Here is a 12,884-nt window from a genome sequence, read left to right as displayed (position 1 = left end):
AGAGAGGAACAGGCGTGATTTTATGTTGTGTTTTGTTTCTGTTTTGTGTGGCCAGCAGTCGTCCGTGAGGGGCTGCTGGCTTATACTTTCATTTTTGCATTTATTTATTTATTTAAATCGTTGAACGTTCACCGGTTCCCGCCTCCTTCTTCCCATAACATCTGAACCCCATTACAGTGATATTTCTTTGTGCAAATGCCTGTGTATTCTCTCTGTGTTCGTTAAAGTTATTGTCTGATATTCTGCGACATGATTCTACTACCCTTACGAAAAAGAAGCACACTTCAAGTTCATTTTATTAGTATACTTAAGTAGTGTTCAAGTATATTTTTAAGTATATTTTATGTAGTAAGTATACTATTATCGATGTACTAGTAGTAAACTTGAAAGTGTACTATTTCAATACTACTTGGGACTAAATTGGACCAATTTTTATTATATAAAGTATACGTTTAAGTGTACTATAAGCAGTGTTGGGGGTAACTCATTACAAGTAACTTGAGTTACGTAATCCGATTACTTTTTCAAGAAACTAGTAAAGTAGCACTACTTTTAAAATTTACAACAAAATATCTGAGTTATACTTTTTCAAATAAATAACGCAAATTACTTTGTTTTCCCATTTATTGACTGACAGCTCTCTTGTCCCCATGTTGAGACATTTCTAGACTAAATGTGAGTGTGCGTTTACTCACTTGCACAAAAACAGATTCAATATTCCTCAAAATGAATAAAATCAGTGAAATGCCGAATCAGAATATGCAAACCTCTAATAACTAAATAAATATGTTAAATAAAACATACATTTTATCTCACTTTATTGACCAATGTACTTGCTTCTGAGCTTCGATGGTTCAGTTGAACCATAAGCAAAAATTATAGATTTTTTTTTTTTGACTGGTAAAGTAAATGTTAAACTTTCTTCTCCTGCATCCTATTCTTCGATTATCCAGGATGGCAACACAGCTGATAGGTTTGCTTGAGCGGCGCCCTCTACATTTTCCCAAAAATATAACTTTTTTGTTATAAAAAAAAACTAGCCCAGCCCAGGTGAAAAAAAGTAACCCAAAAGTAACGTAACGCATAACTTTTCTAAAAAAAGTAACTAAGTAACGCAATTAGTTAATTTTTAAGGGAGTTACGCAATATTGTAATGCATTACTTTTCAAAGTAAATTTCCTCAACACTTACTATAAGTGTAACAGTAGTAAACTAAGTGCACAACTACTTCACAAATGTTTCTCATTTTTACTGCATCTGTACTACAAGTGAACTTATTATTATACTAGTTTACTATTTTAATACTTGAAGTGCATTTTTTAGTTTATGAAAGTACACTTTGAAGTATACGCTTAGTAAACTACTAGTTTAGTCGTTTTATAGTGGAAGTATACTTGTATGTTTACTTTAAGTGAACATTACAGTTTACTATTTATATATTTTTGCACTTTAAGTATACCACGATGTATCTATTTAGGTATTAATTTGTTATATTTGAAATCATCTCAGGTTTCAACTATAACCATAGTTCTCTGAGAAGGGAACGAGATGCTGCATCAATGAACACCTTCTTGTGATTGCGTCTGAAGTACGTGCCAACTAGTCCAATGGCGAGAAGGAAACTCACAGGCGGGTGACGTCACGACCAGGAAAGCATAAAAGCTGTAAGGATTCAGGGCGGATCTAATCCGTGGGGAATTTGCATAAATTAATTAATAATTGGTAATTAATAATTATTCATACATGTTTGGATTAGATCAGTCTTACATTGAATTTACTCTCCCTCTAAGGGAGGATCTATCATTTTACCTGCATGCATACGTGTATCCTTGCATTTTAACTACAAGTTGATTGCATAGATCACGTTTTACAGACAGGTAAAATTTAATTAGCTCAATTGTCAGATTAATATTGGGGGAATCCCACATATCATCTTACTTCATAGGATTTCAGGAAACGCAATTCTCTGGCCAGAAGAACTGGGTTTTCTGCCCTATAAACACATACTCTTTAAAGTATTTTTAATTTATAAAGCCGTAGCTTGATCTATTCATTTCAGAGACCTGGAGTATGAGCAGACACAGTAACATCAATCAAAATGAATATAATGGATTTAATAAAGGCATGACTACTTATGTATTTACTACGGTTACATGGGATACATGTATTTACAAATACATAGACAACAATGAACAATACAATAAGACATCAATGAACGAGAAATGCATAAAGTTTGGACAATGGATAACGTACACGCGTGAGCGAGTAAGAGAGAGAGGAAAGGGGATGGGGAGAGAGAGAACAGAGAAATTGGGAGAATTTCATTGGCAGGAAGACATTCACCTCTCTGATAACAACACGAAACATCATCTTAAAACTTCTTAGAAGCTCTATAAAGAGATATACTTGCGCAAGTTTCTTGGTCTCTCTGTATCGCGGCAATCCTGCGCGGCCTTGTCTGGCCGCGTGCGTGAGAGGATTCCTATGTGTGTGAGGAAGCATCACGTGGGCTGCTTGGCGCGCGTGTTGAACGGAGGTTCACAGTCTTTGGGGTAACATTACCAAAGGGAAATAGTTCGGCTGAGTTCGTTTCACTTCGTAGAACGGAGGAATCACGAGGAGTTAATGTTCCATCTGTGCATGGCTGGCGAAGAAGCGCGTGCTTCGCTCGGTCCGGCGCGTCACACGGTCACGTGCGCGTGTTTCTCCTTCAAAGCGAGCGCGCGCTCGTTTAAAGGTCCCTTGTAGATGGATTTGCTGAAGAGATATGTCACGGGGTTTTCTTTTCAATCGTCGATTGGAATTAAACACAGAGACTTATCTACAACTGAAAAACACAAACTAAACTAGAAACAAATAAAATAAAGGCGAAGAACTCGCCCGGAGGCGAGACGTTACATCATGACACAAGGACACGGGAGGAAGAGAGGGAGAACAGGGGGAGGTTCAGTCCTCTTTAGAGGAACTGGAGTCCACACCTCTGAGGTGCGAACTGGCCAATGACATTCAACGAAACTTTTGGCGGCCAAATTCTCTTTGTCTTGTCAAAGTTAAACTATGGCCGTGTCCGCCTCTTTTATGACCAGTCAGAATTTGTCAGAATCATTCCACAAGATGATAAAAACATAGAAAACATACATTTTACTGTAATCTTCTGTATCTGACCAAATCAGTTGGAACGAGATAATTAAAACGGTACCAAACACAACATTTACACATAATTGGAATATGAAGATACATTTAATACATAACTTTTAAACTCTCAAGAGTTTCACTGATACGCTAGGAGATCATTTCTAAACTACCATGGACTGGGAAACACACAGACATACAGGAATATATCATATACATATATATATATATATATATATATATATCATATACAATTGGTAATGGCTCGTTTTCTGCGTGTAATGTAAAGGTTCATTATGTGTGTGTGTTGGTTCGTGTGTGTGTGTGTGTCAGAGTTCTGTTATCTCTCTTGTAGAGATGGGGGATGGCATGGAATGTTAAAAGCATTTTATGACTCTGGCCATTCCTGAGAGAGAGAGTGTGTGTGGTGTTGCATTCAGTCTTTTTGGGTCTTTAGCAGGATGTATTTAGTTATTCAGATTCACCCTTTTAGCCCAGTCCTTACAAAGCACATACGGAATGACCGGTGTTAGCTTCAATTAGCCGAAGCAAGTCGATCACAGGGATGAAGGAAGTATGGCAAGGTGACGCAGTGTCTCGTTCCCTTCTCAGGGAACTATGGTTACAGTAGTACACTCACGCTGCGTCAATGACGCTTTGGGAACGATAATGCCTAAGCCCCATACTTACAAGTGCCTGTCGTATAAATACTGAGAGCTATCGATATGTGAACCTGTAGCAGCACCCAGGTGGCCGCAATACTGCTAGTAAAATGTGCTCTGACGGCCAAAGGTGACACCTGGCCAGAAGCGTCATAAGCAAGAGATATGTCAGCAAGTGGATAGTTGAGGCTGTTTAGAAGCTGGGAGCCCTTTTTTCAAGTGATCCAAAACAGACAAAGAGCTAATCAGATTTCCTCCACAGGGCAGCTCTGTGGACCAACAGTAAGTATCCAGCGCTCTAACTGGACAAAGAAGGTTCAGCTTTTCCTGGTCCTGATTTCTGAAAGGAGGAGGAGGATAGAATGCCTGCAGAACGATAGGCCACGGTATGTTGGTAACGTAGCCCGGCTTATAGGGTAAAGGAAAGCCTTGACCATCCCCGATACGAATTCAAGGCACGAGGGGGATACCGACAAAGCCTGAATATCTCCTACTCTCTTTAGTGAAGATATGGCTAGAAGGAACACTGTTTTTAAGGTAATAAACTTTTCTGTAACCATGTCAAGAGGCTCGAAGGGAGCCGTAGATAAACCTTCTAAAACCAAAGTCATGTCCCAAGCTGGAATTCTGGTTCGGGCTGCAAACCTCATACTCAAAGTGCCATGAAGGAAATGTGTTATCAGAGGGTTTCTCCCCAGATAATCCAACCAAAGGACGTGGTAGGCCACTATGGCCGCCAGGCACACCTTCAGTGTGGACAGAGATAACCCTGCAGAAAAACGATTTTGCAGAAACTCTAGTACTGAACCAACAAAAAAAACCTAGCAAAAATATGTTTAGTGTATGAACGTGTCTAAATGTGCATCATAGTACAAAATACATTTTACAAACAAATGGTATATAGTATAATAGCATATATATATATAATTTTTCACACAATATAAAATCAAATATAAATAACAATCTTGACCTGCAAGCATCACACATACTAAATTTTTTTAAACTGTTGTAGAAAACTACAGACGATCTCTGAAATAATGCAAATGTCACATTTATTTTGTTGTTTTAATTCATAAACTGTAGATAACTTACGGTTATATATTTGCTTTGTTCAGTGCTGATATCTTTGGCATGTTACTCTGTCTGTCTCTGGCAAATTTCTCCTTAAGCATTGCACCTTATCAAATACAGTGAGCCCACAGCATGAAAGTTCAAAGTACAGAGTTTATTTGTGACATCATCTACAGTATATGGCACAGATATGTTTTTAAAGTGCACAATTTTACTTGATTTGCTAGTGATATCAATTCTACAGAGAAGAATTTCTACTACTTTTCAACACTATGACTATATCTGTGCACACTTGCTTATTATAAAGCAACACAACTATTGATTTAAGAGTACTTTGTCTCAGTGGTGCCCATTTAACTGCCTGCTATCAGTATCTGGACTGTGAACTTGAGAGAGAGCAATGAGGGAAAGAGAGTTTACATGAGGTAATGAGAGATCACGCGGGGGAGTGCATAAACTCAAAAGGAATTAAATCTGTTAAATTTTGTGAACAAAGACAGAATGCCACATGCACAGGCACATGTCTCAATAATACAGTTTCCAGTTTCATACACAGCTCTTTTTTGTTACATCATTACAGACAGACATGGTTGTGTAATGGTTGGAGATGACATTTTCTCAGGAAATGTATAAAAGGGTTTTAGAAAAAAATGCACAGACTGTGGGAAAATTCTATATTTATTATTCCATTAAACGTATGGCAACATGCCATTTGAATAGAGTTTCAAAGAAAAACAAAATTTTTTGCTGCAGCATGTGATGCACATAAAGTTAAAAATATGGAGAGAGTGAATATCAGAACAACTGCAAACAATGTTATTACAATGTTTGTCAAGTAATATGAGTATCATAGTTTGTTGGATCTGAGTATCATCGGCATAACAGTGGAAACTAATTCCATGTTTTCTTATAATATTACCAAGTGGCAGCATATATATTGAAAACAGCAGAGGGCATAACACAGATCCTTGTGCCTGAATACCAGTGTAATAATTTTGAAGTCGATCTAAGAGTATTTTATGATCTATAGTGTTGAATGCAGCACTAAGGTCAAGAAAAAACTAGTATAGAGATACAGCCTTGGTCAGAAGCTAGAAGAAAGTCATTTGTCATTTTAATGAGTGCAGTTTCTGTGCTATGATGGAGCCTGAATCCACACTGAACATTTTCATAAATATAATTTTTTTTGCAAGAATTGAGCACAATTGAGCAGACTTTTTCTAGTATTGTAGGCAAATGGGAGATTTGAATGGGTCTGTAATTTGCTAATTAATTTGGATCTTCTTAACTTCCAACTTGAAAGGTCTTGATGTCTATTTATTTGTTAATCTAGCCACTGTACTAAACAAGAACCTTGGATTGTTTTGGTTATTTTCCATGAGTTTGTGGAGATCCTTGGCCCTGGATGCTTTTAGAGCTTTTTTAGAATGGGAACTGCTGTCTTTCCACGCAATTCTGAAGACCTCAAAATGAGTTTGTCTCCATTTGCGCTCTGGATTGCAAGTTTCTTTCTTGAGAGAGTGAGTAATACTGTTGTACCATGGTACAGTACTTTTCTCTCTAACCTTTTTTAAGCTGATCGGTGCAACAGTGTCTAAGGTACCAGAGAAAATGGTGCCCATACTGCTAGTCATTTCCACAAGTTATACTACCACCATCAAATCAACAGGGAACCAGATTTAGCCAGAAACAAGATGTCAGTGCAATGTAATGGTCTCAAGTCTGAGTGATCCCAGTGGTCCCAAGTCCTATAGAAACCTCATGTATTTCCTGAGAATATACGAAGAGTTCAGATGCAAAAGCCTCTAAATGCCATCTGAAATTTTCTTCTAAAATGATCATTTTTATCAAGCTCGTATATTTAAGTTAAATAATTTCACTTAAATGGCAAGAAAAATTACCCATTTATTGTCATTTAAGTGAAATTACTGAATTTAAATATACGAGCTTGATAAAAATGATCATTTTAGAAGAAAATTTCAGATGGCATTTAGAGGCTTTTGCATCTGAACTCTTCATACATAGAGAGAGCTTTCTTTTTGCATTCCTATTCAATTCAGTGGTAGAGTGGCCACACACACCTCCATATCAATCATGTGTCTCCCTCTGGTGGTGCAATATTTTCCTGGTGGTCTTCTTGGCCATGTTGGTCATGTTAGGGCATGTTCCAGAAGCAGCTCTTATATTTTTTTTGGTCAGACTTACCTTTGAGAGTCCTTATATCATGCCTTTGCCCTACATCTCATCAACAGGCTTTACCTTTGGATGCATATTGACACTTTCTAGTTTAGAGATGACTGAAGACAACTGCAGGGTGAGTGTAGCCCTGTTCCTTATGTTTATTTCTTGATTAGTTGGTTTGCAAGGACCATATTATTGTATGAATGCACTGGGTGAAGACTATTGCCCTTTACTTTATCTGTCTTCGCCAAAGCATAGGGTGAAGTCCTCTTATTTATGGGACCATATTAATAAGGGAGGCTGGGGTTAGTAGTCACAAGGGCTAAATAATGTTTTGAATCAAAAATCCAATGAATTCTTCTTTCTAACAATGCTATATACTGTGTATATATATATATATATATATATATATATATATATATAATTCAACAGTACAATAAGAAGTAAATATATATATATATATATATATATATATATGTTTTTCAAGTTAAACAGTCTTGCTGTATAAACTGACAGATCACTGCAACTTGCTTTCACTGGCATAAATGAGGTATCATTGTCTTTCCCGTTGACAAAAACTGGGAATGATTCTCCACAATAGACATTTAAAATTGATACACAGGTTAAATTGCATTAATTTCCATTTTTGAAAAGGGAAATATGATTAAAAGGAGATATGTTTAAATTCCTCTAGTTCGCTTCAGCCTGAGAATTAAGAATTGCTTACTCGAAATGTGTTCAGTTTTGCAATCCGACATTTCAAATGCTAGGCCTCTTGTGGTAGTATGCCAAATTTCAAAAACTATAACTAGATTTTTCTGACTATTATTTCATATGTCAGGATTTACAGGGTTTGACAATAATTGTATTAATGGTGAATGTGACCCTTGTGTGACACTCGGTGATGATGCTCACCAGTTGTTAAGTGACCAAACCACAAAAAAACCCTCTCACTCTCATGTGCGACAGATGGCAGTATAGACCCACTAATTAATTGGCCACCAACAGCATGGCATTTATATCCCAGACAAAAGTTCCATTTTTACAGCAAAAGATCATGCTATATTACTTGCCTTGGAACATATTGAAAATGCAAGAGAACGGAACTTTAGTGTTTACTGATTAAAAATCCTGTTTACAAGCTCTTGAATCTTTGAAGACAAATCATCCAATATTCATTGACATATTAATCAAAGCAAATCAGTTACAGAGACTCAAGTACAACATTGTTTTCTGCTGGATTCCAGGACATAGTGGCTTTATTGGAAATGAGCAAGCAGATATGGTTGCAAAACAAGTTCTTGCAGAAAGAATCAGTGAATGCCAAATCCCACCCTTGAACATAAATCCCTTAATCAACCTATACAGTAGTCAACATTTGAAGTGGATCAAAAAAGTTCATCAAAGTTGTCCTAAGACAAGAACGGGTATTGTGCAAAATTCATTTATAACTTTGATGAAAGGTTTTGATCCACTTCAAATGTTGACTACAGTATTAGAGAAATGGCAAACAGAATGGGTAGAATGTCACCATTACAAATTATTTGAAATAAATTCTGTGTTGGGCAAAGATGTGTCCAAGACACAACCAAGTTGTATTTACAAGGTGTCGGATAGGTACTAGACTGACTCATAGGCATTTATTGAAGGGTGAAGAAGCACTACAATGTCAATACTGTAGTACCACCTTGTCTGTAAAACATATACTTTTGGACTGCCTAATATTTAATGTTGCAAGGGCTATATAATATTTTGTATCAAAAATCCAATTAATTCTTCTTTCTAACAATGCTATATACAGTATATATATATAAATATATATATATATATATATATATATATATATACACTCACCGGCCACTTTATAGGTACCCCATGCTAGTAACGGGTTGGACCCCCTTTTGCCTTCAGAACTGCCTCAATTCTTCGTGGCATAGATTCAACAAGGTGCTGGAAGCATTCCTCAGGGAGTTTGGTCCATATTGACATGATGGCATCACACAGTTGCCGCAGATTTGTCGGCTGCACATCCATGATGCGAATCTCCCGTTCCACCACATCCCAAAGATGCTCTATTGGGTTGAGATCTGGTGACTGTGGAGGCCATTTTAGTACAGTGAACTCATTGTCATGTTCAAGAAACCAATTTGAAATGATTAGAGCTTTGTGACATGGTGGAAGTAGCCATCAGAGGATGGGTACATGGTGGCCATAAAGGGATGGACATGGTCAGAAACAATGCTCAGGTAGGCCGTGGCATTTAAACGATGCCCAATTGGCACTAAGGGGCCTAAAGTGTGCCAGGAAAACATCCCCCACACCATTACACCACCACCACCAGCCTGCACAGTGGTAACAAGGCATGATGGTTCCATGTTCTCATTCTGTTTAAGCCAAATTCTGACTCTAACATCTGAATGTCTCAACAGAAATCGAGACTCATCAGACCAGGCAACATTTTTCCAGTCTTCAACTGTTCAATTTTGGTGAGCTCTTGCAAATTGTAGCCTCTTTTTCCTATTTGTAGTGGAGATGAGTGGTACCCGGTGGAGTCTTCTGCTGTTGTAGCCCATCCGCCTCAAGGTTGTGCGTGTTGTGGCTTCACAAATGCTTTGCTGCATACCTTGGTTGTAACGAGTGGTTATTTCAGTCACTGTTGCCCTTCTATCAGCTCGAACCAGTCTGGCCATTCTCCTCTGACCTCTGGCATCAACAAGGCATTTCCGCCCACAGAACTGCCGCTCACTGGATGTTTTTTCTTTTTCGGACCATTCTCTGTAAACCCTAGAGATGGTTGTGCGTGAAAATCCCAGTAGATTAGCAGTTTCTGAAATACTCAGACCAGCCCTTCTGGCACCAACAATCATGCCACGTTCAAAGTCACTCAAATCAACTTTCTTCCCCATACTGATGCTCGGTTTGAACTGCAGGAGATTGTCTTGACCATGTCTACATGCCTAAATGCACTGAGTTGCCGCCATGTGATTGGCTGCTTAGAAATTAAGTGTTAACGAGCAGTTGGACAGGTGTACCTAATAAAGTGGCCGGTGAGTGTATATATGTATATAAAATTTAATAACACGTAAAACATTTTTTTTAGAAAAAAAGATTTGTTTTTTAAATTAAACAGTCTTGCTGTATAAACTGACAGACTGACATATCACTGAAACATGCTTTCACGCATAAATGAGGTATCATTGTCTGTCCTGTAGACAAAGACTGGGAGTGACTCTCCACAATAGACATTTCAAATTAATACATTCATTTTCATTTTTGAAAAGGGAGATATGATTAAATTCCTCTAGTTCGCTTCGCCCGAGAAATGTGTTCAGTTTTGAAATCCAACATTTCAAAAGCTAAGGCCTCTTGTGATAGTATGCTAAATTTAGAAAATTATAACTAGATTTTTCTGACTATTATTTCATATGTAAGGCTTTACAGGGTTAATGGTTTTTAGTATTTGACAATAATTGTATTAATGGATAATGTGACCCTTGTGTGACACTCCACAAAAGTGACCAAATCACAAAAAACCCTCTCACTCTCATGTGTGACAGGAGATGGCAGTATAGACTCACTAATTGAAAAACCCCTCCAACAAGTCCAGAATCATCCTTCCGTCCTCTGATCTCCAATCCTCATCTCATCCATCACCATAATTTGTGCAAGTTTGTCGGCTTTATTTTTTTTTTTTTTACTTTGTCTTTTATGATTCATAATAGAGAATAGATATTGTGTTATAGCAGGATATCCTGGAGGATTTAACAGTCAGCTCGTGAGCTTTGTATATAAGAGATTGAAGTGTGCAACGGAGCTGAAAAAGCCCAGTGTGGTTTATGAGAGTGAGGGGCCTTCTGAGGGAATACAGGAACAAATCTCAAATTTCACCCTCCCCTTCCTTCAACGCCAAACCCTCCCCTTCCAAACTGTTTTGTGCGTTCGATGTTTTAATATGGAACATAAAGTGTTAATCCCAATCACAAATACATGTCATAAGTAGGCCTATGTAAGCAGAAAATGTGAATCTAGAAGAGACAAAGTGCTTTTTTCTGTGCACTTGAGTTAAGGACAGAGTGACTGGGCAACATTGCATGTATATGCGTGACACAGATGAAGTTTTCATATGTATGTGTGCGTTTTCATGAGAACGGGTGTAATGAGGGTTCCACCTGAGCACACACAGAAAGAGAGAGGGGCAGTAATTATCTCGGCACGGGGGGTTGCCGTCCTTTCACACGTACACACACTCTCTTTAGCCCTTTCTCTATTATTCTGTGAGAAGGTTTTTTTTTTTTTTAAGATAGGAAGTGGAAAAGACCACGGGAAGCCCATTTAAAAAAACCAACAACACTGCCACTCCATCTCTGACTTACTTCCACCTTCAAACATCCTTTTTATGAAATTAGTCTTGTAATAATGTTCGCTTAGTTAATAACACAGACTTCTCTATTTTGTTGTAAATCTTTAGATTGTTATACTGCCCCAGAAGTCTTTCCTCATTGTCTGACAGGGCAGCAAGGGAACAAGTCAGCTGCCTAAGTTTTCTGAAGCAGCCCCCATTTTGTTATTTAGGTTAGAGCTCAGCAGACAGAGTTGGCATGATGCTGTTCTGGTCATGGAGAGGATCAGATCAGGCTTTAGGGTCAAAGTTAGTTTCGGCTAGTCTCACAGAGCCAGACTTTTCACAATAAACGCAAACAGACCAACTGCAGTTACTGTATATAACACAGAAAATATATTAAAATGATAGTGTACACTTCACCCCCCAAAAAATGTAAATTCTTTCATCATTTACCCTCATGTCATTCCAAACCTGATTGATTTCTTCTGTGGAAGATAAAATAAGATCAGTGTATAATGTCAGTGTATTCTTGTTCATAATAGAAGTCAATGGTAACAAAAATGGTTACCGACATTCTTCAAAATATCTTATTTTGTGCTCTGCAGAAGAAAGTCATACAGGTTTCGAACAACATGGGTTAAAAAAAACAATCATCAGGGCTGAACTGGATTATTATTCACTGGTTGTGGGCAATATTAGTCGGTAGAGTGTACATGGATTCACACTTTGGAAATCTATCACAAATAGTGACTATACAGGGGCTTTTGGCATACTCTTTTCAACATGCTGCTTTGGAACACACTTTAAATTCACATACTATTTAGGATAGATAGATTACGCAGAGGGAAGGTCTTCAGGATTACTAGAAACTTCCAGACAGGTGTAATTGAGCAGGATGGAGTTGAGCTCTGCAGAAAGGAGGCACTCCATGAGTAGGATTAAAAGGCAGAGGTTTAGGCCTTCTTTTAATTTCTAAATGGTAGTATTTTCCTACAGCTAAATATCTTTCAAACATTGATGCCACTAACTTTGGCAAATTGATAAGTTTGTTAGTTCCAATAGAAACCTGTGCACCGTAATTATGTTATTTTCCGGCTGCCATTATGTTTCACGCATTGTTTTGTTGCACTACACTATGACCTCCTCTGATATCCATTGGTGTTATTTCCACCTCTGTATTCTATAGTTTTTATTTTGAACTTTGAGTAATTCTTAAAAAGCAATGGCCCAAATGTGAATGTCACCACCTAGTGGATCCACCAGTAAGAATATACAATCATTCAGGCTGCACTTGCACAGCTTGCATGGAGTGTGCGGATGACCAACGCATTCTCATCCCAAAGCGTAATATTTTGACTCTTTTGCCAAAGCGTCTATATCCAACGCACATGGCACCCTTTAGCATCAATATAACACGCTTCGGTTTTGGGTAGGTTTAGGTCTGGGGTAGTGTTAGGGTTAGACCACTAGGAGGCGCCATATATCTGCGCCTCATA

At 37.9% G+C, this 12,884-nt stretch overlaps 1 protein-coding gene across 1 annotated transcript in view; it reads right to left on the bottom strand.

Annotated features, from left to right (window-relative positions):
• Positions 1 to 4,957, bottom strand: part of LOC130077642 (UDP-glucuronosyltransferase 2C1-like) — a 45,503-nt gene extending 40,546 nt beyond the window's left edge. The window contains exon 1 of the mRNA XM_056242959.1: positions 4,887 to 4,957. The gene's annotated coding sequence lies outside the window, so the exon portion shown is untranslated. The remainder of the gene's footprint in view (positions 1 to 4,886) is intronic.
• Between the last annotated feature and the right edge of the window lie 7,927 nt (positions 4,958 to 12,884).

The sequence above is a fragment of the Rhinichthys klamathensis genome, unplaced genomic scaffold (assembly GCF_029890125.1).
Source record: "Rhinichthys klamathensis goyatoka isolate OS25496 unplaced genomic scaffold, OSU_Roscu_1.1 h1tg000024l_1, whole genome shotgun sequence".
Classification (NCBI taxonomy): Eukaryota; Metazoa; Chordata; class Actinopteri; order Cypriniformes; family Leuciscidae; genus Rhinichthys; species Rhinichthys klamathensis.
Note: the sequence above shows the minus strand (reverse complement) of the source record. Positions and strands in the feature narration are given on the sequence as shown.